Source organism: Tachyglossus aculeatus, chromosome 19 (genome assembly GCF_015852505.1).
Source record: "Tachyglossus aculeatus isolate mTacAcu1 chromosome 19, mTacAcu1.pri, whole genome shotgun sequence".
Classification (NCBI taxonomy): Eukaryota; Metazoa; Chordata; class Mammalia; order Monotremata; family Tachyglossidae; genus Tachyglossus; species Tachyglossus aculeatus.
Window position 1 is genome coordinate 34,499,850 of NC_052084.1, and position 23,642 is coordinate 34,523,491.

Sequence of the window (23,642 nt, forward strand, 5' to 3'; positions counted from 1 at the left end):
TGGGCAGGGATTGCCTCTCTTTATTGCTGAATCGTACTTTCCAAGCACTTAATACAGTGCCCTGCACACAGTAAGCACTCAACAAATACGATTGACTGACTGAATGAATGTAGGCCAGGTGATCTAATCAAAAGAGAACTGGATTTAACCAGGAGACCTGGGTTCTAGTCCTGTCTCTGCCATGGCCTGCTGTGTGATCTTGGGCCAATCATTTCGCCTCTCTGTGCTCACTCTCCTCATCTGTAAAATGGGATAAAATACATGCCCTCCTCTCTTAAACCAAGACCTGTGAGGTGCAGGAAGTATGTCCAAACTGATTGTAGTGTATCAAGCCCATTGCTTAGCATAATGGCAGATAGTAAGCCCTCAATAATAAAGTGCTTAATATTATTATTTGTGTCACAAAGGGCATGAAACTCCACTCCTCTAACCATAGTGCCCTACTGCTCATCTGTCATTTTAATTCTCATCTCACTGTTTTTGTTTTCATAGTTACAATGATACTGGTATTTGTTAAGCGCTTACTATATGGCAAGCACTGTTCTGAGCTCTGGGGTAGATACAAGGTAATCAGGTTGTCCCACATGGGGCTCACAGTCTTGATCCCCATATTACAGATGAGATAACTGAGGCACAGGGAAGTTAGGTGGCTTGCCCAAGGTCACACAGAAGACATGTGGTGGATCTGGGATTAGAACCCACTCCTATGACTCCCAAGCCCGTGCATTTGCCAACAGACCATGCTGATTCTTTCATCTTTCTTTACATGTGAATGCCATCAGTAGTCTCTCCCAGACTCTCTCATTCTTAGGTGGTGAGCCAGGAACCATATCAAATTCTCATCTATGTGTTTTTTCCCCTTAGTGGTTTGCACACAACAGACACAATATTACTCCTCCTCCTCCTAAATTGCCAACACACGTGGGACGAGGACTGTGTTGAGTCTCGTGACCTAGTATCCACCCCAGTGATAAGCACATAGTAATAATAAATACCGTATTAGGTATACAGGACCATCAAGAAAACCACTACTAAACCAGATCAATGATCTATCCGGTTGAGAATTCCACCTCCAATAAAGCAGCAACTGGATGCAGTGTTAATCTTTCAGGACATTTGATCTAATTGTTAGGACTGTACTTTGTAAAAATTCCCACTTCTCTCACATTGGAGCTCCTGTCGATGAATTTATCTAAGCCCTTCTTGAATCCCAGCTAATATTTTCTTACGGGATTGTTTAAGGGAGTAGGTTTCTGTACAGTAGTCACTCTCAGGTGAAGCAAATTCCAGGTTCCCGTTTCATGCCTTTCATAGTCACAGTATTTATTAACTGCTTACTGGGTACAAAGAAACACACTGAATCAGAACAGGGTATACAGACCAAAAGACTTCAATATACACTTGCTAGACACTTCCCCTCGAAATCTCTGGAAATCAGGCCAAACCCAGACAAAAGAGAGGGAATAGAGCAAGGTCCTGAAAGTCAGAAGGACCTGGGTTCTACTACTCGCTCTTCCACTTGTCTGCTTTGTGACCTTCTGCAAGTCATTTTTCTGTGCCTCAGTTACCTCATCTGTAAAATGGGGATGAGGATGGTGAACCCCAATGTGGGACATAGACTGTGTACAACTTAATTATCTTTAACTTATCTACCTCAGCACTTAGTACAGTGCCTGGCACATAGTAAGTGCTTAAATACCATAAAAAATAACCACATTCACTTTTACCTTGGATAAGGTGAACTTAATAAACCAATCGTATTTTTTGAGCATTTACTGGGAACAGAGCACTATACCATGCATTTGGGAGAGTACAGTATAACAGATTTGATGAAGCTTTGAATTTTGACACATATAGAATCCTGCTCGATGATACTGATCAAGTCTAAAGTAGATTTCTTATGTTTCAATATTTCCCTGCTCCAAGATGCAGGGCTTGAATCTGTATGGCTTAAATCTGCTTTATGTTCTGGAATAAAATCAAAGCGATTATAATTCTAACTGTACAAATCACCTGTGTCAGGCTGTAAGCTCCATCACAGAGACAATTTATATTGGGTAATATAGTTTAAAGGGCTAGTGGACGGGGGCGGAGTGGGACCAACTAGATGACTTATAGCTGGAAGAACATGGGTACCAGATGAATTTATCATAATCACTGTCATATCAATTAATATTTGTTGAATAATGAAATGATTCATAATGATGAGATACTTCAAGTGTCACCTAAATAGTCTATAAATATGGATCAGTAGCCAAGGCTGTTAGATTTTTAGTTTACTTCTGACCAGTGCTCGTCATTCTAAGGCTTAATTCAGAAATATAAACTGATAAACTGTTTGATAGGAACCATTTCATATACAATAGATTATTTCAGAGTTTCTATTTGCTTTTTGTTAGCATTTGAACTCCATTATTTTCCATAACCACTAAGAGAAAGTGTTTGGGAAGGTTTTAAAGATCATTTGCAAATTCTCTAAGGCCTATCTATTCATAATATTTGTCCTTAAATTATTTTTCAAGTCTTTATTCACCATCTAGTGTCTTAATTTCACTAATGTGATTAGTGACTGTACACCAAGAAATTGTTTTCTTCATGCATAATGGGGGCAGAACTACACAATCACACACGCAAATACACACATAGACATTTTGCTGTCAGTGGGGGCCTTCAAATACATAGATCAAATGTGTGTGTGTGTGTGTGTATGTCTGTTAAGCACTAGGTTAGAGACAATTTAATCTAATTCCAGTCCCACATACAGCACACTTTCTGAGGAGGAGGGAGAACATTTTACATATAAGGCACCCGAGGTCCTGAGATGTTAAGTGACTTGCCCAAGGTCACACTGCAGGCAATTGGCAGAGCAGGGATTAGAACTCAGGTCCTCAGACACCCAGGCCCATGATCTTTCCACTGGGCTATGCTGCTTCTCCCATGAAGTTCAAACCTCACATTCCATCTGGTCTTGTCCCTAGGTAATTTGTTATCTCTTTCATCTCACTTAGAAAAGTCTGTTTTCCTACAAGTAGATCTTTGATCTCCAGGTTGTTCCAGCAATCAAGCCCTGTATCATCTCCAACAGCATCTCAGACATTTGTTTTCCATCTAAATCCCTTCCTCTGCAAGCACAATTCTGTACAATCCAAAGATTTCTCCCCCACCCCAGGTCAGGTCTTTCAAAGCTTCTCTTTAGTGCTTTTTTACAGCCACCTGTGATACTTTGTGTTTGTGGAGCAAGATAATACCTATCTATTCCTAGAGGTTATTTGTCCCCCTTTTTCCATCTTTCATCTTACTCTATTATTTCCATAATACCTTTATCCTTCCTCCACACAATCAATCAATCAATCAATCAATCGTATTTATTGAGCGCTTACTATGTGCAGAGCACTGTACTAAGCGCTTGGGAAGTACAAATTGGCATCACATAGAGACAGTCCCTACCCGATAGTGGGCTCACAGTCTAAAAGGGGGAGACAGAGAACAGAACCAAACATACCAACAAAATAAAATAAGTAGGATAGAAATGTACAAGTAAAATAAATAAATAAATAAATAAACAGAGTAATAAATATGTACAACCATATATACATATATACAGGTGCTGTGGGGAGGGGAAGGCGGTAAGGCGGGGGGATGGAGAGGGGGACGAGGGGGAGAGGAAAGAAGGGGCTCAATCTGGGAAGGCCTCCTGGAGGAGGTGAGCTCTCAGGAGGGCCTTGAAGGGAGGAAGAGAGCTAGCTTGGCGGATGGGCAGAGGGAGGGCATTCCAGGCCCGGGGGATGACGTGGGCCGGGGGTCGATGGCGGGACAGGCGAGAGCGAGGTACAGTGAGGAGATTAGTGGTGGAGGAGCGGAGGGTGCGGGCTGGGCAGTAGAAGGAGAGAAGGGAGGTGAGGTAGGAGGGGGCGAGGTGATGGAGAGCCTTGAAGCCCAGGGTGAGGAGTTTCTGCCTGATGCGCAGATTGATCGGTAGCCATTGGAGGTTTTTGAGGAGGGGAGTGATATGTCCACACAGTAACTATACAGTGCATATAGTAAGTGCTAGTTTTTCCAATTAGATTTTAAGCTCCCTGAGGGCAGGAAATCACATCTTTTACCTCTATTCAAGCACTTAGTACAGTATTCTGCACAGAGCAGATATTCAACAAATATTATTGACTAGTCCAGAACTCTAGAGTTTCTCACCCTAATTCAAGATACAACATTGGAAGTTGAGCTTTTGCCAATTTTAGCTGTCATCTTTGGCCAGATAATACAAAATGTTAACAGTACAATTATCACTCTTACTAAATTGACTCACTCTCATCGGCATTGAAAACAGATCGATTCAGGAAACAATTTTCCATGTCCTACTGAAAGTATGGTCACCACAGACATGTCTGCATCAGTGCTTTTTACTGCTACAAGCTCATTTTTCCTCTAATGAAATAAATATATTTAATGCTTGACCCTTAAGTCTTGTTGTATTGCCACATTCTATTTCACATTAGCAAAAACCAACTTAAATAATTAAATTTGACAGACTCTTCATGCTGGCAATTTTCTGTTTCATCATACTAACAATTTTTGTCTTATTAGCAATTTATTTATGATGCCATTAATAATGCAATTCATTAATATTGACATAATAGGACAGTACATAGTATTCTACTACATTGTCTGCTGACTTATTAGTGATTCTCATCTCACATTTGAAAAGCCTATTTTGGCTTATACCATTTGATTTATTTTGACTACAGCCAACAACATTTTGGCCTGATGCATGACTACAGCATCTTATAACATTTCATTACTAGTATGTTAGATCAGTATTAATAATGAACTCAATTTAAATGAGTAACTATTTGTTATTAATAATAATAGTGTGCATCAAGTGATTGCTATGTGCTAAACACTGGGGTAGATTAAAAGATAGATCAGAAACAGGTCTTTGCCCATATGGGGATCATAATTTCAAGAGCGAGTAAAAGTATCTTAGCAACACTTTATAGATGAGGAAACTGAACCACAGAATTTTAAAGTGATCTAGTAGTAAGAAAGTGTTGGAACTGTAATTTCAGAGTTAAACCTTCATCCCAAAAGCAAACACTTAGGTCAAGATTGATCTTTGGGACTCACAGTATAACCAGTGAGAAATAGAATGAACTAGTGAAAAGAGTGAGTCAATGGAACCAGGATCCAATCTCGGCTCACCGCCTGCATGCTGTGCGATCTTGGGCTGGTCAAATTCTCAGTGCATTAGTTTCCTTCTATGCAAAATGGAGATGAAATACCTGGTCCCCTTCCCCTTAGACTGCGAGCCCCTTGTGGGGCAGGGACTGTGTTTGGCCCGGTTATCATGTATCTACTCCAGCATTTAGAATAGTATTTGGCATTTAGTAAGTACTGAAATACCTCAATTGTTATTATTATTATGATTAGGACCCAAAATGACTATTTAAAAGGAGAATCTAAACCTCATTTTTCTATGCTTTCTATTATTGACAGAACTATATTTAGGGCAATATCAATTTAATCTGAATTATAATAATCAGTGAGCTTAATTCAATCTTTAATTGGATGATAGCCTGATCATATTTATAAAACACTAATGACTGGAAAAAAATGTCCTTGGTTAGGTTGTGCCAAGTTAACAAGAAGCGACGCTATGGATACATAGATTTTTCTAAAGAAAGCTGAACTTGGTAACCGTGGATGGTTTTTCCATGGATGGAAAAAACATGTGATACAATGAAGCAAATCTTCAGACTCTGTGACAGAGCACTGGATAGCAGTGACACTGTAAACCAGTGAGTCAGTTGAACAACAATCATTTCTGAGAGTTTGGGATGACTGGGAATAGGAACTTCAGAAAGATTATGATTGTTCAACTACCAACTCCTTGAGGGTAGGCATGGATCACATAAATGACACTGCTACAATACCCAAAGGGTATCACCACCTCTGTCATTCTGTCAAAGAATAAGTATGGTGTAATGGATAGAGCACAGGCGGTCATGGGTTCTAATCCCTCCTCCTCCACTTGTCTGTTGTGTGACCTTGGGCAAGCCATTTAACTTCTTTGTGCCTCAGTTACCTCATCTGTACAATGGGGATTAAGACTGTGGGACAACCTACTTACCTTGTATCTACCCTAGCTCCTAGAATAGTACTTGACACATAATAAGTGCTTAAGAAATACAATAATAAAGTCACTGCTCTCTTTTACTCATCTGTAAAATGAGGATTCAATGCCTGTTCTCCCTTCTACTGAGAATGTGAGCCCCATAAAGGACAGGGACCATATCTGACCTGTTAATTTATGTCTACCCCAGCACTTAGAACAGTGTGACAAAAAATACAATAATAATAAAAAATAATGAAAATAGTAATTGACAGGATTTTCCCCAAGTTTTCATTTGTGATAAAAAATTAAGCCTTATTCCATCAAAAAGAAGAAGCTGGATGCTTTAGCTCTATATGCTTTCTTAAAAGAGTCGGCATAAAATCTTAGGTATCTTTAAGAAAAAACTGAATGTTTGAAGTTTTTTTTCCCCACTTCAATGTAATTTATGAACGCAAGTACATTTTATTTTGCTTCTGAGCTTTTCATGAACTCATTTCACACATGCTCTGCTTTCCCTTTTGTATTGTGTGGCTGCATTTTGTCTCTTTCCCCAATAACTGCACAAGGGAGATGGTTGGGACATACAATCACCTGATGAGTGAAATTCAAATGGATTTGTTCCTGTCTGAATGGAAAATCCTCCCAATCAAAGCAGAGACAACGTAATAGAGCTCAAACAGCGATTCCATAATTGCCTCAATATGTTCTAGATTGGGCACTCTTCCTGTTTCCGTGAGAAAGCCACACAATAGAAAGCGGTTGGGTTTCAACATAAGTTCATGTGGGTTCTCGTGTTTGACTAAACACAGAAGCCACAGTGACATCACTTGGATGCGTCTTAGATCTCACTACATATGTTAGAACAGTTAAATGGGTTGGGGAGGGGGAGAATTGTCTTTTTTTTTCCTCCCAATTGCTTCCACCTAATCAATACTAAGTCGGATTCTCCCTTTATGTAAGCTGAGTCTCGGGAGTCCTACATTAGCTGCATCACTGGGGTGATAACTCTTCAGTCCATTAAAAACAGCACAAATCTGGCTCTTTTCAGCAAATTTCTGGCAATACGAAGAGAGGGTCAGAGAGAAGTGCTCTGCCAAACTTAGCAAATGAGTCAGTGGCTACCTCAACTAGATAACAATGCAGTCATCACTGAGCTTCTGTGATCTTTCAAAATAATAGTGGCTTTATGTAAAATCCAGATCTGTTTGCCTCCCTGAAGTTTTCCATAGGAAGAATTAACAAGGCTGCATAAATGAAAGCCAAAAAATCTCCATTTTCTTAGTGGGCTCAACTCCACAGTACACTCTGACCCACTTAGAAGATTTTTTCTTTTTTTTGGCACTGTATATATATGTATATATGTATATATATATATGTATATATATATATATATGGAGAGAGAGAGAGAGAGAGAGAGAGAGAGAGAGAGAGAGAGAGAGAGACGCGCAGTGTGACTCAGTGGAAAGAGCCCAGGCTTGGGAGTCAGAGGTCATGGGTTCTAATCCCCGCTCCGCCACTTATCAGCTTTGTGACCTTGGGCAAGTCACTTCACTTCTCTGCGCTTCAGTTCCCTCGTCTGTAAAATGGGCATTAAGACTGAGCCCCACGTGGGACAATCCGATTATCTTGTACACCCCCCCCTTGCCCCGCTCTTAGAACAGTGCTTTGCACAAAGTGCTTAACTACATTCTTATTATTTTATATAATAATAATAATGATGGCATTTATTAAGCGCTCATACACATATATGTGTATGAGTAATGAAAACAGCAGTCAACCATGGGTGGTGGCTGGTTGGTGGCACTACAGTTCAGCCAATTAGTAGTTTTTGAGCACTTCCTGTGTGCAGAGTGCTGTACTGAGCGCTTGGGAGAGCACAGTACAATAAAGTTGGTAAACTCAATCCATGCCCACAAGGAGTTTACAGTCTAGAGGAGGACTTAGACATTAACATAAATTACAGATTAGTGAAATGGCAGTCACTTGAGCCACAAATGGGTACTGCGCATAAAAAGCTTACATGCACACTGCAGTTTGGTATACCCTTCCCTATTTGTTGTACATTTTATACCCCACTAGAAACACAGTGCTGGTGATATTGAAGGAGTCTAACCACAACTCCACCCCCTCTTCTGCCCCCCCACCACAGCATGCACACTCCCATACGCACAGATACACACATCTTATTGTTCCAGCAAGACTTCACAGATAGTGAAATTCCCCCACATGTGCATAGGAAAGCTAAAGGCTACTGAGGAACTCAGCCCCCAACTACACTGTGTACACAAAATTCTTTGTCGTACTGTCTCATTATTTGTTTGCAGCTCCTGGGGCTGCAAACACTACCCCATAAGCATCCATTTCAGATGACATAGAAATTGAAGCGGTAGCAGGAAATAGGTTCTTTTGGTCATTTTTGCCGAGGCAGGCAAGTCTCCGGCCTGATGGAGCGTCGGATACTATTCATAATGGAGTTTTTGGAATCCTGCCTTTGTGGTTCATAAGGATTGTCTTATTAATGAAGGATAATAACAAGTGGTTTCCATTAAGAATGATGAAAAAAAGTCTGTGTCAACACTTTCAGAGGAAAAAAGAAATAGGCACTTCAGGTCATTTAAGCATCTGTTGTCATAGGATTGGTTCACATAGTAACACTTCAAGTCAGGCCATCAGACTATCCAAAGGAAGTATTGTCTACCAAAAATCTGTCAGGGTCACCCCCATTTGGTGTGTTCCATGCCTGTCTTCATTAGCAGTTGTCAGACTGGGGATGAGGGAGAGTCCAGGAAAGAAGTTCATGTTGCTGTCTTTGCTCCCATTTTCTACGTTTCTCTCCTCTAACCTCACCTGCTCCCAGATTGTAAACTCTCTGTGGACTAAAACTTTCCTCAATTTATATATATAAGCAACAGAAAAGCAGCGTGGCCTAGTGGATAGAGCCTGGGCCTGAAAGTCAGAAGGACCTAGGTTCTAATCCTGACTCTGCCACTTGCCTGCTGTGTGATCTCAGGTAAGTCACTTCACTTCTCTGGGCCACAGTTACCTCATCTGTAAAGTGAGGGTTAAGACTGGGAGCCCATGTGGGAAAGGAACTGCGGTCTGCACCAATTATGCCATCCTACATCCAAACCCACCTGTAGTAGTTCAATATATTGAATTCAATACTCAATTATGTAAGTACATCTCAACTACATATCTGCTTTTCCTTCCTCCAATCATCTGTAAATTATTCCTCCCTTCAAGGCCCTGCTGAGAGCTCACCTCCTCCATGAGGCCTTCCCAGACTGAGCCCCTTCTTTCCTCTCCCCCTCGTCCCCCTCTCCATCCCCCGTCTTACCTCCTTCCCTTCCCCACAGCACCTGTATATATGTATATATGGTTGTACATATTTATTACTCTATTTATTTATTTATTTATTTATTTTACTTGTACATCTCTATCCTATTTATTTTATTTTGTTGGTACGTTTGGTTCTGTTCTCTGTCTCCCCCTTTTAGACTGTGAGCCCACTGTTGGGTAGGGACTGTCTCTATGTGTTGCCAATTTGTACTTCCCAAGCGCTTAGTACAGTGCTCTGCACATAGTAAGCGCTCAATAAATACGATTGATTGATTGATTGATTTTAGTGTGGGTCTCCCCAAATAGATTTCAAACTGCCCGCAACAGGCAATGTGTCCTCTATTGCACTCTCCCAAGCTATTTGGTCCAGTGCTCTGTACAAACTAGGCAGTCAATAAATAATAATAAATAAATACTGTTGTTTCCTTGAAGATATATGCTGCTATATTGCCCACACAAACTGCCCTGAGTATTCTGAGAAAGGATCATTGGTTTCAGGAGCCCATATACACCTTCCAAGAGGCAGCTTGGCCTAGTCATAATAATTAACAACAACTGTGGTATTTCAGCACTTCATTCATTCATTCATTCAATTGTATTTATTGAGCACTTACTGTGTACAGAGCACTGTACTAAGCGCTTTATGTAACCAAGCACTATGCTAGACACTGGGTTAGATACTGGATCAGATTGAGTCCCTGTGCCTCACAGGCTATAAAGGCTAAGAACAGAAAGAACCTGGGACTGAAAACCAAGAACCCTGGATTCCAGTCTCAGATCTGCTACTGGCCGGCTAGTTAACCATGGCCTATTCACTTATCCCAATTTTACAAAGAAAAGACAGAAGTCTAGAGAGTTTTTGGTTTGTTTTTTTTTCTAGTAGTTGTTAAGTGCATAGAACGTGCCAGTCGCTGTAGTAAGCACGGGGATAGATGTGAGCTAATGAGGCTGGACACAGTACATGTCCCACATGGTGCTCACAGTATTAATTCCCATTTGACAGATGAGATAAGAGGCACAGAGAAGTTAAGTAACTTGCCCAAGGTCACATAACAGACAGTGATACTTATAATAATAATAATAATAATGGCATTTATTAAGCACTTACTATGTGCAAAGCACTGTTCTAAGTGCTGGGGAGGTTACAAGGTGATCAGGTTGTCCCACGTGGGGCTCACAGTCTTAATCCCCATTTTACAGATGAGGCAACTGAGGCCCAGAGAAGTGAAGTGACTTGCCCAAAGTCACACAGCTGACAATTGGCGGAGCCGGGATTCGAACCCCTGACCTCTGACTCCAAAGCCCGGGCTCTTTCCACTGAGCCACGCTGCTTCTCTACTTATGATACTTACCCTTCCAATCTCTTGGATTGTAAACCTGGAGTGGGTCACGGACTGCTGTAGATCTAAGTACCCTGTGTATATTCCAAGATTTGGCATGTAGCTGACCCAAAATCTTCTTGTTTCTTGCACACATAACCCTTGTCTTCTGAGAATGTTCTCTGACACTACATCACGTGTTGATGGGACAAAGGAAACCAGATGGACAACCTATCTTCTACAGACAATACCAGCTAAAATTACAATAGATTTATGAGCCCATTGTTGGGTAGGGACTGTTCTGTATGTTGCCAACTTGTACTTCCCAAGTGCTTAGTACAGTGCTCTGCACACAGTAAGAGTTCAATAAATACGATTGATTGATTGATCGATCTATACTCTGGTCAAGAATTTAGACTATCCTTTAGCTGGTAAACTCCTCCTCTAGACTATAAACTCTTTGTGGGTAGGGAAGCGTTAAGAGAAGCAGTGTGGTTCAGTGGAAAGAGCCTGGGCTTGGGAGTCAGAGGTCATGGGTTCTAATCCCTGCTCTGCCATATGTCTGCTGTGTGACCTTGGGCAAGTCACTTAACTTCTCTGAGCCTCAATTACCTCATCTGTAAAATGGGGATTAAGGCTGTGAGCCCCACGTGGGACAACCTGATCACCTTGTATCCCCCTCAGTGCTTGGTAAGTGCTTAACAAATGCCGTCATTATTATTATTGTTCAACTTTGTTGTATTGTACTCTCCCAAATACTTAGTACAGTTCTTCTCAATCAGCTCTCAATAAGTACCACTGATTGACTGAAAAATCAGCACAGAGGCTAACATAAATCAATGGGCAGAGATGAATGCTGAATAAGGAAAAGCATTCTTGCATATTAAAGCTAGGGGCTTCTCCAACAATTAAAATTCAGTGCATAAGATGGTGTCTTTTTGGGGACAGGGGAAATACAATGATCTGCATTTTTACAGTTAAAATGTTTCTGGTTATGTAATTTCATTTTTTTAATTTAATAGCACAAATACCATTACCACTCGAAGAAGGGGATTTGCAGAGCTGTCTTTTCATTTTGCCTTAAATCTGAGTCCTATATTAGGTCCGTAAATCGATTCAATATTTTTTTTCTAAAGCAATAATAGCCAATGAGAAGTTGAGTTGTCAATTGATTCTTAATTAGAGTGATTTGGAGAAGGCTGGAAGATGGCCCTAGGGGCATTTGGAAACACACAGATTTTCTTTACTGCATCGCTGTGGCTTTCTTAATGTGGTTTGGGGTTCGTCTCTTAATTACGAAGAATTGTTTGTATAGGCAATGGTTTCTAACATTTATTATCTCTCCTAGTTTTAAAGAGAGGATTCACTGCCGCTTATTTTCCATATACACCCAGCTCTCCTACAACTCGGGGTTGTATTCTTGCAAAAACTCCACACTGAGGAAAGCTGGCCCCATCAAGTCGACATGCCTCCGACCACTCACGTAAAAAGTTTCTTTTAATAATAATAATGATGACATTTATTAAGCGCTTACTATGTGCAAAGCACTGTTCTAAGTGCTGGGGAGGTTACAATGTGATCAGGTTGTCCCACAGTCTTAATCCCCATTTTACAGATGAGGTAACTGAGGCACAGAGAAGTTAAGTGACTTGCCCAAAGTCACACAGCTAAGTGGCAGAGCGGGGATTTGAACCCATGACCTCTGACTCCAAAGCCCCGTGCTCTTTCCACTGAGCCACGCCATATTGCTAGATTGTAAATTCCTTGAGGGCAGGGACAATGTCTCCCAACTCTCTTGTATTTTAGTCTCCCAAGTATTTAGTACAGTGCTTTGCACTCAAAGTGCTCGTAAATGCCAATGATTGATTGATTGGCCATGGAACATTGGATCCAAACCGGCTCACGTTATTGGAAGAACGTTCACTAATTCTCCAGCAATCCACTAGCCAAAAGGAATAGAGCAAACACACATTATGGCAGAATTGTGCACACATACAAAAACATACCCGTAACAAAATAAAGTCCCTGGGTCCATGTGGCTTTGGACTTGTGTCTACCAGGGACCAGCACAACTGTTTGTCTAACAGTGCAATAGGAGGGTAAAGGAGCACAGGCCTGGGAATCAGAGGGTGTGGTTTCTAATCCTGGTTCTATGAATTGCTTGCTGTATGACCTTGGGCAAATCATTCAGCTTCTCTTTGCCTCAGTTTCCTCAACTGTAAAATGGGGAGCAATTGATCGTATTAATTGAGCCTTACTGGGTAACTGCTTGAGAGATTATTAAACGTTATTCCCCCTCCTACTTGGAATGTGAGCCCTGTATGGGACAGGAACTATGTCCAACATGATTAACTCATAGCTACCACAGAGCTTAGAACTGTGCTTGATACATAGTGTTTTATACCATAATAAAAAGGCTCATCGTCATCATTAATGGTATTTATTAAGTGTTTACTATGTTCATGTCTGTGTCTCCTTGAAGATCTTAGGGCGAGGCACTTGAACCACTACTGCTAATGCTGTTAGATCAGCTGCGACTAACTCCTGCCTCAGGAGAGACAGATGATGATAATAATAATAATAATAATAATAATAATAATGGCATTTATTAAGCACTTACTATGTGCAAAGTACTGTTCTAAGCGCTGGGGAGGTTACAAGGTGATCAGGTTGTCCTACAGGGGGCTCACAGACTTAATTCCCATTTTACAGTTGAGGTAACTGAGTCACAAAGAAGTTAAGTGATTTGCCCAAAGTCACAGAGCTGACAATTGGTGGAGCCAGGATTTGAACCCGTAACCTCTGACTCCAAAGCCTGTGCTCTTTCCACTGAGCCACACTGCTTCTCGTGAACAAATCAATGCCATGAGCAAATCAATCACATTTATTGAGCCCTTACTGCGTGCAGAGCACTGTACTAAGCGCTTATGGAGTGAAGGCTGGAGCCTAAGGATCTATAAAAGTCATTGTGGAATTTGTAAAGCTCTTACTGTGTGCCAAGCATTGGAATAGATACAATACAACCAGATCTGACCCAATCCATGCCCCACATGGGGCTCACAATCAAAGAAAGGGGTCAGAGGGTGGGGAGAAAATACTGAATCACCATTTTACAGATGAGAAAACTGAGGCACAGAGTAGCAACTTGATCAAGATCATACAGCAGGGAAGTGGTGGGGTTGGGATTAGAACCCAGGTCCTTCTGACTACCAGTCCTGAATTATTTTCACTAGGCTACGCTGCTCCGGATGAATTTCCATCACTGATGCCAAGAATGATCCTGATTTATTAGGGAAAAGGAGCCACAGCAGGCTAGGGGTGGACCTCAGCTACAGGCCAAGAAGGTGGCACAAGGGACCAACAAGTATATTAATACTGCTGCTACTTCCTATCCATCAATCAACGGTATTTATTGAATGCTTACTATGTGCAGAGCACTGTACTAAGTGCTTAGAAGAGTACAGGACAACAGAATTAGCAGGAGCATGCAGTCTAAAGGGGGTAACAGACATCTGTTCCTACCTTACAGATACCCAATTTTGATCTCTTCATCAAAACACACACACACGTACACTTCTAATTGCTTTGTTCATTGTCTTTTGTAACCACATCCCTCCCATCACAACCCTGCCACATTTTTTGCCTCCTTACTTTGAGTATTATTTCCAAATCGCTCTTGTCGTGCTCTGCCCTTCCATGCTTCTCTATTTCCTTTATTTGGAAATACAGCATCTTGAAAGCAGTTCTCAGCAAAGTGCAGTTTCACTTTCCTGGCCGGTGTCTGTCTCCATGAATCCGAACGGGGTTGTAATGTAATAAAACTTTTAACCTCTGATAGATCCCAATGTTCCCTCCCACGAGTACAGCAGAATCTACAGGAGTAAATTAAGTTTCGGGCCTCCTTTCAGAAACTAGTATGCAGTAACAAGTAAATGTAAATTCCCCCGAGGACACTTTCCAGCTCATGTATGGGTTTGGAGCCATGAAATTTAAATGTGATCAAAGCTATAATTATGGCAAAAGCAAAGGGAAATACTAGTGTGGGTTTGAGAGTTTTCTCCCCTTAAACTGCAAATTTAACTGTTTTACATAGGCAGGTTTAATTTCAAAGATTTCCACAGTGTAGAAACTAATTAATTAGTTAATAATGCATGAATCCCGTACCACATTATCGGTGCTATCTCCCAGATGGAAAAGCAGAACGAGGAGGGAAACGCACATTTAATTTGGGTCTTTTTAACATGCAAATTTTAGGTTTGAATGGGTTTCTTGTTGCCGTGTTATATTTTCAGAAGTTCACCTTAGACCACATTAGATCCCCATTTGGAAATGCAGTAGAGTCCTCCAGACTCCCAGTGCATGACACTCACTAACTTAAAAACTAGGGAAAAAATTCAGCAATTGTGAACATTTAATGGGCCTGATCCTATAGATAAAAATAGAGTCATTCTGAGCTTTTTGGCTGTGCATTAAGTCTTCCGAGTCACTGGGGCCTCTTTAGTAAATTATCTCTTTTTGGTAAGCTAAATGGAAACCTAGAGGCCTGTTAGAGTTTACACACCTCCAAAAAAACAAGCAATTTCGTCTTCAGTCAGCACCAGGTTCAGACCCATTCTTCCCAATGCGTTACATAAAAGCTAAATAATAGTCATCATTTTCATCTCTGAATACATTCCTATCTAGTAACATCTATTCTTCTACAACCATAATGCTGATTTGACAGGTGAAACTTATTTAGTGCTAGAAAATGTTATTACTGTTCAGTCATTTCCTGGTTTTTATTTCTTTCTAGGCATAATTCTGTTTGGAAAGAAAAGCTACAGCGGGAAAAAAGGTTTTGCTCTTCCTGGAGACTTTCATTCCCGGTTTCCTCGTGGATGAAAGCTATAGCAGTGGAAGAGATGACTGGTAGCTATCTATAGCATTTATTGAGGACCTAACTGGGGAATCATCACCTTCTTCATCCTCTTCCTCAGGCTTCCATGAAGTATGGGCTGCACCCTGGATAGAACTTTTTGGAGGCTAAAAAATTAGGCATACAGGCAGGCAATTTCCACTCCTCCAGCTTGGAAGAGTTCTTCTGTCCATTCAGGTTAAGCTTAGCCAAAAAGAATCCAAAGATTCTGCAACTGCAGAAGTGTCGTGCCTCAGGCGACAAAGAAACTGTTAGGTAGAGAAAGCTTTGATTGCTGGATTCTGGCAGACGTGACTTTGAACCCCAAAATGCAAGCATATCAAGCTGGTATTTTTTAAGTGTTCACTAAGGACCACTAACCACTGGAGTAATATGCACGATCATCTTGCCCCCTCCTACCTCATCTCACTACTCTCTTACTACAACTAAGCCCGCACACTTCGCTCCTTTAATGATAGCCTTCTCACTGTACTTCAATCTCTTCTATCTCGCCACCAACCTCTCTCTCGCCCACATCCCGCCAATGACCTGGAGCACTCTTTCTCATGGCCAACAGACAATTATTCTCCAGGACTACAAACTCTACTGAAGGCACATCTCCTCCAAGAGGCCTCCCTTGACTAAGCCCTCCTTTTCTCTTCTCCCACTCCTTCTGTAGCACCCTGACTTGCCTTTATTCAGTCCCCACAGCACTAATGTCCATATCTGTAATTTATTTATACTAATGCCTGTTTCCCCCTCTAGACTGTAAGCTCTTTTTGGGGCAGGGAAGTGTCCATTTATTGTTATATTGTACTCTCCCAAGCACTTAGTACAGTGCTCTGCCCCCGGTGAGTGCTTAATAAATACGGCTGACTGACAAGATTATCAGATCATCCTCATTCCCTACCCACATAGGACTCACAGAATAATAGATAATAGGGATAAGTAGTTAGCAATCAACAGTATTTATTAAGTGCTTACTGTAAACAGAGCCCTAGACTATGGTGCTTGGGAGATTGCAATAGAATTACAAGACATTATTTCTGCTCTCAAGGAATTTAGTCTTATCCCTGTTTCACAGATGAGAAAACCGAGACCCAGGGAGGTTGAGTGGCTTGTCTGAGGTCTCACACTCTGTCAATTGTCAGCTGTGTGACTTTGGGCAAGTCACTTCACTTCTCTGGGCCTCAGTTACCTCATCTGGAAAATGGGGATGAAGACTGTGAGCCCCATGTGGGACAATCTGATCACCTTGTATCCTCCCCAGAGCTTAGAACAGTGCTTTGCACATAGTAAGTGCTTAACAAATGCCATCATTACTATTACTCACACAGTATGCCAGTGGCAGAGGGTGGGAATCTGGGTGTCCTACCTTATAGTTCCAGATTCTTTCCACCAAGCCACACTGCAATTCACAAATAATAGTTCTTGAATGCAAGAATGAAAGAGGATGCTCTCCTACTTCGGACATCATCTATACAGGTAATGAGAAGACTAACACATTCTGGAAAGGGTGTACCCTATCCATAAATTAAAGGCATGAAAAAGATCCACATTCAGTGGTTTTTGTAAGAGGAAGTATGGATAGAGTGTGAATGTGGGACAGAGAGGAGGGAGAGGCAGTGGTCATTGGGTGTTTGAGAATCCACTACAAGACCCTGTTTATCTAAGAGATTCTCTTCCTACCACCAGCGCAGATTCAGGAAATGAAGTAACTCAAAGATAGCCAGTCCCATGATTTCTCCCATTCCTTCTCAATACGGAACCCCTTAATTGGGGTGACAATTCAGAATTCCCTGTGCACTGCCATGATCATTCTTTCTGCTTCCTGCTGGTCAAATGGTGAAATAGCTGTAATAATAATAATAATAATGATAGTATTTGTTAAGCACTTACTATGTGCAAAGCACTGTTCTAAGCGCTGGGGAGGTTACAAGGTGATCAGGTTGTCCCACGGGGGGCTCACAGTTTTAATCCCCATTTTCCAGATGAGGTAACAGGCACAGAGAATAATAATGATGGCATTTATTAAACACTTACTATGTGCAAAGCACTGTTCTAAGCGCTGGGAAGGTTACAGAGTGATCAGCTTGTCCCACGGGGACCTCAAAGTCTTAATCCCCATTATACAGATGAGGTAACAGGCCCAGAGAAGTGAAGTAACTTGCCCAAAGTCACACAGCTGACAGTTGGCAGAGCCGGTATTTGAATCCATGACCTCTGACTCCAAAGCCCGTGTTCTTTCCACTGAGCCACGCTGTAGCATTTCTCAGTTGGGATTCAAGGCCGCAGTACCTGGGCAATGTCTACAAATCTTTAGAGACATGGACCCTCTGGCTAATTACACATAGCAGAATTGTTATGGCTGGAGTCCAGCTATCTTCTCCTTTTCACTAGCTAAGTTTGTGCCTGCTTTCTTCCTTAGTTTCTTCCCATTTGTTACGAGGCGGTTGGAAGTGGAGCGGGAATAAGGGTAGTAGAGCCGATTACATCAGTACATTTGAAAAATGGTCAAAATACCTATAGGTTGTAGACATCTCGGTCCTTAGGCTCTGTGTAAATCAGAACTTACTGTGGTCTGATGCTTGGTTTTAAAGTGAAAAAGTCACTTTATATTTTCAGGACTCTTTCCATCCCCCATTTCTAAGTGCAAACATTTCATTTCTAATGTGATTTCCCAGTACCTTCCTGAGAGCCAGCTCTTCCTTTAAAAAAAGAAAAATCCTTTGGGATATCAAGTGCAAACTCATATAGTAAAAGTAACAATAGAAATCTTTTCTGTACATTCAGCACTTGGCATTTGTGGCATTTTCAAGCCAACTTGCAGAAAGAAATGGGACACTGTTTAGTACTAGCTGTTTGGGGATAATTTGTTCTGGCTCTTTTGTATTTTCTTTATCCATCAGAAACAGGTGCAAAATAATTAAGCGAAGACAAGAACGGCTGTAAAACTTAAATCCAGGCCAGATATCCTCTTCCTATAATTCTTCAACATTACCGCAGTAGATTTAGATAGCTCATTAGGATTCAGTCCTTACTCCCTGACCAGTTTTGAGACCAAGACAAGCTTCAGAATATAGTATAACCCCAATACTCTCTAGCCCTCCATCCCCTTATGACATTTCACCATTCTCTAAACTTTTGTCACATTGGAAATGTATTTTGACCCAAGTTATTTCCCAGCACTGCTGAATTTCAAGAGCGAGAGACCAAGATCATAACACTTCAGAAATTTTAGAGAAACTCAGAGTGACTGCAAACATTGCACTGTTGGGAAAAATTGCCAAGTGTTTTTTTTTTAAATTCTATGTTCCATATTTTCTACTTCCCAACCTCCTTTGTCTAAACAGACAAAGGGTCCCATTCTAACCACTTTTTAGCTGTGTGACCTTGGCCAAATCAATTTAACTTTCCTGGGCCTGAGTTTCCTCATCGGTAAAATAAGGATTCAATACTTTTTCTCCCTCTTAGACTGTGAGCCCCATGTAGGACCAATCTGCTTACCTTGTTTCTACCCCAGGCTAGAGTAAGCACTTAATAAATGCCACAATGATAACGATGATAATAATAATTATGGTATTTGTCAAGTATTTACTACATGCCAAGCACTGTTCTAAGCACTAGGATACATACAAAATAATGAGGTTGTTCCATGTGGGGCTCACAGTCTTAAACCCCATTTTCCAGATGAGGTAACTGAGGCTCAGAGAAGTTAAGTGACTTGCCCAAGGTCACACAGCACCAAGTGGCAGAGCTGGGATTAGAACCTACATCCTCTGACTCCCAAGCTCGTGCCAGAGTTGTAACCAACGGTTTCAGAAAAAGGGTCTTGTGTATATACGTACATATTTATTATTCTATGTATTTTTTAATGATGTGCATATATAATTCTATTTATTTGTATTGATGGTATTGATGCCTGTTTTCTTGTTTTGATGTTTATTTTCCCCCCTTCTAAACTGCGAGCCCATTGTTGGGCAGGGACTCTGTTGCTTAATTGTACTTTCCAAGTGCTTAGTACAGTGCTCTGCACACAGTAAGCACTCAATAAATATGACAATGAATGAAAGGGTCAATCTGATTCACTGGGCATATTTGCCATCTCTGCCCTAGTCCCATTTTTCCAGAGAAATATGAATTAATAGACTTCACTGTGGTATTTGTTAAGCACTAATGTGCATAACAGTAGGAGAGATAAGATGATCAAGTCAGATATAGTCGCTGTTCCACATAAGGCTCAGATTCTAAGGGGAAGGGAAAACAGATATCTTAACTCCATTTTACAGATGAGAATACTATGACTCAGAGAAGTTAAATGACATGCCCAGGGTCACACATCAGCCTAGTGCCAAAGTCGGGATTAGAACTGAGGTCTCAACTGCCAGGCCTCGGCTCTTTCCATTAGCTTTTAAACAGTGCTTTGCACATAGTAAGCGCTTAATAAATGCCATCATCATAATTATTATTATTATTAGATTACTCTGCTTCTCAATCAATCAATGGTATTTCCTGAGCATAAATACAGGGTGCTTGGAAAAGTACAAAACAGAAGCAAGACAAACAAGCATGGTTACAGTGTATCAGTAGTATTTGAGTGATCAGTTGCCAGGTACTGTACTAAGCATTAATAGGCATGATCTCTGCCCTCCAGGAGTTAATCATCTAGAATGAGGAGAAGGTCAGTAAAATAAATTGCAGATAGAAGGAAAAAACATAACAGAATATGTGACTTAGGGAATAAATTAGGGGGTAAGAATGTACGTAAAAGTGGAAGATTGTGAATACTTACAGGCTTTGCTAGCATAGAATGCTGAATTGGCAGTAGAGGGGAAATTAAGCAAGTGAGAGCAGAAATTAATTGGGAAAGGCCTCCTGGAGGCACTGTGATTTCAGAAGTGCTCTGAAAAGCGGGAGGGCAGTGGTGTGCCATTTTTGAGGAGGGAATCAATTTCAGGCAGTGGGGAGAACGTTATGCGCAGGGAAGCTTCTGCTGATTCTGTCATATTTTCCAAAGCGCTTAGTACAGTGCTGTGCACATCATAAACACTCAAAAAATACCATTGATGGCTTAAGAAGTAAGTGGCAGGAGAGCCAAGAATGAGGTACAGTGATTCATGGAGACAAATGAATATTCTTTACTAATCAGTTATTCTCCCAATTCACCTATGGGCGGAATAATAATAATAATGATAGCATTTATTGAGTGCTTACTATATGCAAAGCACTGTTCTAAGCGCTGGGGAGGTTACAAGGTGATAAGGTTGTCCCAAGGGGGGCTCACAGTCTTAATCCCCATTTTACAGATGAGGGAACTGAGGCCCAGAGAAGTTAAGTGACTTGCCCAAAGTCACACAGCTGACAAGTGGCGGAGCTGGGATTTGAACCCATGACCTCCGACTCCAAAGCCTGGGCTCTTTCCACTGAGCCACGTGGAAATCAGTGGAATGCCTCTGGGCAGAAGTTAAACTACAATCAACCAAGCAATGTGTTAAGACACAGAGAGAAGAGGAGGGATAATTATGGCATGTGTTAATAATAATAATAATAATTTTGGTATTTGTTAAGCACTCACTATGTGCAAAGCACTGTTCTAAATGCTGGGGAGGATACAAAGTGATCAGATTGTCCTATGTGGGGTTCACAATCTTAATCCCCATTTTACAGATGAGGTAACTGAGGCACAGTGAAGTTAAGTGATTTTCCCAAAGTCACACAGCTGACAATTGGTGGAGCCAGGATTTGAACCCATGAGCTCTTGACTCCCAAGCCCATGCTCTTTCCACTGAGCCACACTGCTTCTCACTAATTGTCAAGCACTGTACTAAGCATTGGAGTGGATACAAGATAATCAGGTCCCACATGGGGCTCACATTCTGAGCAGGAGGGAGAACAGGTATTGAATCCCCATTTTGCCGATAAGAGGCACAGAGAAGTTAAGCAACTTGTCCATGGTCACAAACCAAGTAAGCGGCAGAGTCAGGATTTGAACCCTGGCCCTCGGACTCCCAGAATCATGCTCTTGCCATTAGGCCACGTTGCTTCTGGTGGGAAGGAGAGAGAGTGGGAATATTGGAACTTAGTAGCTAATTTACAGGAGAATCTGTGATGGAATTTGGTGCCTTTTCCATTTCTCATTTAAATTTTTTTGATACCCAAGAAGAACAGGTGATCCCGGGTTGTTTGTACCCGAAAAGGTTCACCACAGGCGGGTGTGATATCAGGCAACAGGAAACCACAGCAACAACAACTTCTCCAGACAGTCTCAAAGATGTATCTGGGAGACATATGGTTTCTTCCCCCAAATAAAGCCCCATGCCTTAATTCTGGTTTTTCTCCTTTTGAAAATGGATGGCAAATGACAAGAAGATTATAAACCCCCATAACACAAAATCCTGAGATGTATTGATCCACCTCAAAGCTGTCCGAGTTTCCATAGATCACGGCTTTCAAGTTGTAGTGACGCTCCCTATATCATGCACATTAAGGTTTTTATTAAAAATTCAATGAAATATTTATAGCTCAGTTACAAATCCCAGACGGTGAGATGCAAGCAGTCCAAAATCATAGTGATTTTCCAATGCAAGTTTTCTATCCAGAGCACTTTGTCACAGCAACTGAGTTTCAGATTTTGATTTGACACGGACTCCAATGCCCTGCCTCTGACACCGAAAGGACTTCTCACCTGACCACTGTTTTCCACTGTCCATCTCTTTTCTTAGTGAAGTATGAAATTGAATTGCAAGAGAATCCCTCTAGGGACCACTTTAAGTTCCTCTACTGGGTTCAGAAATGATTATCCGATAGATGTGATTGAAATCCATGCATATGAAAAAAAGATCTTATCAGATGAAAGCAGGTCTTTCCCCCATTCCCCAGATAGAGCATTTCACCTGACATCTCCCTGCAACAATGAAACAATTTTGAATATTCCCCGAGGATATCTGTATTTAAAGGAATAGAAGTTGTCTCAGCCAGTAAAAACTCATTCCATGAGAAAAATTATCATTTACAAGTGGGGTCTTAGGTCTTGCCCCTTCACTAGGAAGCAGCTGGATTCACCAGTTATAGTTTTTCAATGGTTAAAGTCCCATATCTCCCAACAAATATCTGTTAAGAACATGAGTTTTACATGAATGCTTTAAGCACCTATAAAATCTAGAATAAAAGCTATTTTCTACCAATTTTTTTCTGACCATAAAAATCAATGCATGAATTGAGCAGGTATTGACTACAATCAGCACTTTTTTAAAACTATTATATACTAGTGGGTCACAACATCTTAAAGCTTGAAAGCATAGAGAAACCAACTATTCTTTTCTTTCCTGTTCGATCATCTGTTACTTCCTAACCCACAAGCATTTATTACAGAGGTGCACAACGCAGGCATACAATACAAAAACATAGTGAAAAACATGGCCAAAGTGGGTTATAGTTAATTGTGCTTTGTCCTTCCTCCAATCAAGCTACTTTATCAATGGTATTTGTTGAGCACTCACTGTGAGCACTGTAGTGGGCCCTTGGGCGAGTACAATACAATAGAGTTGGTAGAAACGCTCCCTGCTCAAAATGGAGCTTGCAGTCTGAAAGGAGAGCCAGACATTAAAACAAATTACAGATAGGGGAAATGGGGTAACATAAGGATATTGTTCAATGTTCGTTTTTAATCACAATGTTAAAAATAATCAATCATGCAACATGGCCTAGAGGAAAGATCATGGGATTGGCTATCAAGAGCCCTGAACTCTAGTCCCACATCTGCCACTGGAGTCACCTTAGGCAAGTCACTTGACCTCCCTGTACCCCAGTTTCCTCAGCTGTAAAATGGAAATAAGATCTCTGCTCTCCTTCCCTCTTAGACTGTGAGCCTTGTGTGAGCAGGAATCATGATTTATCTAACTGTATTATATCTACAGTATTTGACACGTGGTAAGGGCTTAATACTGTCATTATTATAATTGCTACTGATTAGGAAAAA